Genomic DNA, 5,609 nt, shown 5'->3' with positions numbered 1-5,609 from the left:
ATACCTGAAAGCAAAATTTGCTATTAAACAAACTTTTCTGCCAGGAGGAGTGGTCCCAACCAGAATTATGCTACAAATTTGTTGATGAATACAGTGTGCAGTTGGTGAGCAACGTGCTAGCAAACAAAGAAAACACTAAAGTTGAATCATCACTCAACCCTAAAAATTAAGGTTTAAATCAGTCATTAAAAACCCAAAATTAAAACAGCAGTTATGCCTATGATAAGTGTATGTAAACTTCTGACTGCACTGTAATAGCTAAATAACAGTGAGTATTCAGAAGAGCACACGTGTCTGTCTCTGTTTTCTCATCTCCTCCGGCCTGTCAGTTCTGTGAATGTCAGGTGTTGCACAGTTCAGGTGCGTGCATGTTTAGAATGTGTGGTGGTTGTGACTGTACACTGAGCTGTAAGATGTGAGCTGAAGGTCCCAGCCGCAGTGCTTTAGCCCTCTTGTTGTCATGGTTACAGGCTGGCCTCCGCACGCTCCATGATATTGGGCCGGAAATTCGCCGAGCGATATCATGTGATCTGCAAGATGACGATCTAGTAGACTTTATTCCTGAGGAAGACGAGGAAATTTATAGGGTAACTTGATTTAAGTTTACATGAGGGGAAAATGTTTGTAAAATTTAGATTTTTGAGGAAAACATCTATTTTCATGCTAAATTTAAAAAAATGATAATCAAGTGTTAATCTAAGTTTTACTGCCTGTATGATGTTTAGGGCTTTGTTTTTATTTATTTATATCGATTTTCAGATTTTTTTTTCTTCCTCCATTTAAGCTCATATCATACCATCTGCCAGCTTTTAAACCTATTTTTGCTTCATTTCTGAGTCAGTATCAGTTCCCAGACTTAACATCAATATTACGTGTGCCCTTGTATTTTGTAAGAGTCGAACGCGCTCATAGTTTTACATTTAACATGTTTTCACAGCGTAACGGCGGACTCTTTGGAAACCATCTCATGAACGGCGGTCATCGGCGACCTGACGGGCATCAAACCAACACCACACAGCGCCCCCTGCAGGTGCAGCCTCCACCACACTACGCTCACCTGGAGCAGCCGGTGGGGCGTCTGTCTCGAGCCAACGCAATGTCCCACGCCAGCCACCATCATCGCCACCATCACCATCACCACCACCACAACAACTCCTACGGCAAGTCCCCCAAATCCACCAACATCAACCTGAACAACGCCAACGTGTCCAGTCTACCCAATGGAGGGCACCATTACTACTACGATCACGCACCTCCCAATGGATACCCAGGTTTATGCAGCTCCTATTACAACTACCACAAGCCGCGGACACCCCAAGGTCAAAGGTATCACACTGAGTTCAAATCACCCATGAGCTCTGTTGCAGTGCCCATTGTTGCACCATTTGTCTTCTAGTGTGCTTTGTTTCATAGCATCTTGCTTGCTTTACAAAAACAAACAATGTTTGAACTGAATATGTATAAATATGAAGAAAATACTTCAACATAAACTTTGGCAGTAAGACTTCATGTATCGTCCAAAGACAAATTCTTTCTCATTTTTTCTCTTTTCATGTCTTAAAGGAGGTTTTTTTTTTTTTAATAGTGTTCTGTTAAAAAGTTATGAGCAGTCAGGGCTTTACCTGTTGTAGATAGCTCTTTAAACAGCCTTAGTTTGGAAAAACTGGGTTTATGACAGACAAATAACACCTGGGAAGGACAACAGGTGGCGCAGGTAAGAGCCAATTACACGAGGGGAAATGAGTAGATTTCTGCCGTCATAAAACAATTATAACCTCAAAATTTGATGGCAGTGCTGTTTTGTAGATTTGTCTTACCACTGATTTCACATTATCTGATATTTAGATAGAAGTCTTATAGTTATTTACACTGACAATAGAGTTGTCTGCAGTCTGTTACCAGTTTGATTCCATGGTAAACAGCTGCTGCAAAACAGAACATGCTGGGTATATTTAGCTGCAGAAAATACTCGATACAAACAGTAAGACTGTGTGAAAATCAATAAAAGTGCATTGCTTGAACTGCTGCATTACTTTTACATCAGTCTGCCTGGTTATGCCTAACACTCCATTTTGAAATACATATTTCCCAATAAACCTTATTTATAAGGGACCACAAACCTACATGGCCTCAATGTTAACAACTATCACTTTTAATGAAAATCAGAATCAGCTTTATTGTCATTGCACCGAAGTACAACAAAATTATATTTCAGTACAGCATGTCCGAGTAAAACATAAACAAACAGACATGGGGGGACAGAGGTGTCTGAGGCCGCAGCCTATGGGAGGCGCTGCCTTTTTCTTTTAGATGGGAAAAGAGAAACATGGGGAAGGGGAGGTATAAAAAATTCATATCTCTCACTGTGTCCTAGACACAGTGTGAAAGTTGTAAAATAATGACCTCACGTAATACAGTAGATCTTGCTAAACTGACAGTACTGTGAGGGTTTAAAACAGGGCATTTGCATGATCAACTATGACATTTTTGACTTTGGAGTTGTTTTAAAAAGGAAGAAATCGACTTTAGCATCAACTCTTCTCTGACTGAAGGCTTGACGTTCTGATACAAGATAATCTGGGTTTCTCCTAGAGTTGCATTCGGGCCCAAAAATATCTGACCCGACTCGGCCCCAGCCCGTAGCCATCATTTCCTAACCCCAACCGTCCCGACGGATTAACAATAATTACAAGGCCGAACCCAAACCACCACCCCCGACATATTTAATTAAGCTTTGACTGCTTATATACTTATTAACGGTTGGCGGATATGCGCTGCTGAATAAAAGGAGCAGAAGATTGGAGCTGAGGGGGTGTTTGTCCTTTCGTGGCCGTCAAAGCGTGTTTAATCCCTGGTTGCTTCTGCCTGAATTCTGCATTATTCCGACACGGACCCTGCTCTGACATGTCTGCTTTGGGATCTCACCTGTTCGGGTCGTCGGTCGTGCGCATCCGCTGAGTGCAGCGGCTGAATGTCCATTTGGGCTATCGATCACTGCCTGGCACTGGCAGTACCAGTGGTCCCATGTAAAGCTTAACTGAACTTTTTTTTTTTTTTTACCTCTTTCAAGTCTGGTCAGCGTGCGGTCAAATGGCAGTGTGCGGCTGGTGATAGTATGGCAAGCCATGTTGCCATATAATTGGATTTTATGGCAAACTATGTTGCCTTATACTTGGATCGTCATCTGACGCAATCAAACGCTCGACACCGACCTGGCCCATCCATCCAATGCATTATTATGGCCTGGACCGGCCCAAATTCAGGCCGGGCCGGGCTTCGGGCCCAGGTTAGAAATGACAGCTCTAGTTTCTCCAAACTGTGGTTGTTCAAAAAGCTATGTACAAGTAAGATATTAATTGTTAATAACCTTCCCACAACAACCCCACTTCAAAAGAAATAAACTGTCTCTTTAACTTTGGCATAAATTGTTTTCAGAACTGATATAGATGGTCACAAATATTTATTTTGGTATGTCAATATTGGTGGCAATATAAGCTGCAAACACAAAACGCATGTCTTGATTAGAAAAAAACATTCCAGGTGGCAACATTTGTTTGTATAATTATTTTCTCCTCCTTTAATTTTTGCCTGAGACACTTCCTTGTTCATTTAATGCACATCTTCAGTTTTATAACAGTGCATCTAAGGACATTTATAAAAAAGTTCTGGATTGAGAACGTTGTGCAACAATGCAATCCAAAGACATGATTTGCTGCTGAAAGTATCTCTTCCATGGACAGATTATTATCAGCCTGTTTACAAACCATGTCTCTGAACCTTCAACTCTAAAACAAATCACAACAAGCCTGCTTTCATTTGGATATTTAATGTCATCAGTGACCAATAAAACTCATTTCATGATTTCCCATTTATTCACCTGTTTATTTAGCTCCTCCAGTGTCAGTTTTTACTTTAGTGCCCAATAATTTTGGCCGACAATTTCACAGCTGTCTCTTCAAGCATGGGGAAGGAGTTTTATCTAAATGGTACAAAAATTGATACAACAGAGTATTCTCATCTGCCATCCTGCCCTATCCTTAATATACATACATACATACATACATATATATATATATATATATATATATATATATATATATATATATATACATACATACATACATATTAATGTATGTGTGTCATTCTTTCTCCCCCATACTTTCAGTGTTTCTCCTTCTTAACTAAATTGCTTTCTCTCAATCATTCCTCTGCTTTCTTGGACAGAAGGCGCTACTATGAGGCGTATGTTAGGTATGTTGTTTTTCTAGGTTGGTGCCAGCATTAGTTTGTCTCAGCGGCAGTAGAAGCCATATGTTTGTTTGTTTTAATGTCGTTATTTAATTGACAAATGACTGCATCCTTCGTAAATCCAGCTCATGTGCTACATGTTGATCAGTCAGTAGTCTGGTCCTTGTCTATCTCCGTTGTGTTGATTATTTAAAAGGTTTATATAAATGTGAGTGGTCAGCATGTGAGTCATCCCATTCAAAATCACCTGATTCTCCCAGTTTATATCATTTGTTTTATTATAAGATTTAGGTCATGTGATCTGCTGTTTCTTAAAACGGTACTCTTAACCTTTAACTTAACACACAGAGTTAGATTTACAGTATTTCCTTTTTTCATTCTAAATAATTTGTATTGGGCTGAAATTTGTACTCAGACAAATCACCGGCTTATTGTATTTCAATTACAGTTATTACAATTCAATTTAATTCAGTTTATTTATATAGCCCCAAGTCACAACAGAGGTTATCTCAGGGCACTGAACAAAAACATTCACATACATTATAAATGCCAACTAGTAAAGTTATATAGCTTAGGAAGGAAGGAAGCAGACACGTCGTCTTCATTTCATCGCAGTCTCCCATCCTGAACTAGTACAACACATTACATCACAGATACCCCTGAATGTACTTCTATTTTTTTTATATAAATTTATAGGATATTAGTTCTTTTATTAAAATAATAATAACATAGTGTATACTATCAACATAAAAAAAGATAAACAAAGTTACTCAGTTACCTTAGTCCAAAACTGAAGCCACAATATTAGATTTTTAGTGGCTGCTGGGTATTTGGATCCAGTTTGTGCACAAGGGACAAAAAGCTGCACTCTCATTATGAAAGTCCCGTCTGCACACCCTCAAAAACTGCAACAGGCAGTTATTTATCATTCACAGTGTCAAACCCATGACACCATCTGAAGCCTTAAATAACTAAAGGAAACTAAGCTTTGTTGTAAATAAATCAGATCTGAACCTACATCAGCAAAAGTAGAACACGTGACTCAACAAAAATCTACAATTAAAAAAAAATCTTACCTGAAGTGTACTTTTGGGTTATAGTCAGGGAACTTTTCTTTTTGTTTATAAAGTACATGGGGAGGCGGGGCTTAAATGTTGGAGCGCTCGTCCTCTGTGGCTTCAACTTCCCATTTCAGATCGAGTCTCCAGTACTACATGTTGGTGGTGTAGACCATGCTTAATATTGCTTCATGACAAAAAAATCAATATAGAATATTTTACTTGTTCATTTGTAAAAATAAATAAGTTATAGTTATATTTTTTCTTGCCAAGTTGCACATACATTAAATATATACTGTATAT

At 38.8% G+C, this 5,609-nt stretch overlaps 1 protein-coding gene across 1 annotated transcript in view; it reads right to left on the bottom strand.

The window, feature by feature from the left end:
* cacna2d3 (calcium channel, voltage dependent, alpha2/delta subunit 3) overlaps positions 1 to 5,609 on the bottom strand; it is a 51,483-nt gene that overhangs the window by 43,074 nt on the left and 2,800 nt on the right. The gene's annotated exons all lie outside the window — the stretch shown is intronic.

The sequence above is a fragment of the Nematolebias whitei genome, chromosome 7, assembly GCF_014905685.2.
Source record: "Nematolebias whitei isolate Nwh7 chromosome 7, NemWhi1, whole genome shotgun sequence".
Taxonomy (NCBI): Eukaryota; Metazoa; Chordata; class Actinopteri; order Cyprinodontiformes; family Rivulidae; genus Nematolebias; species Nematolebias whitei.
This window is presented reverse-complemented; position numbering and strand designations above follow the sequence as displayed.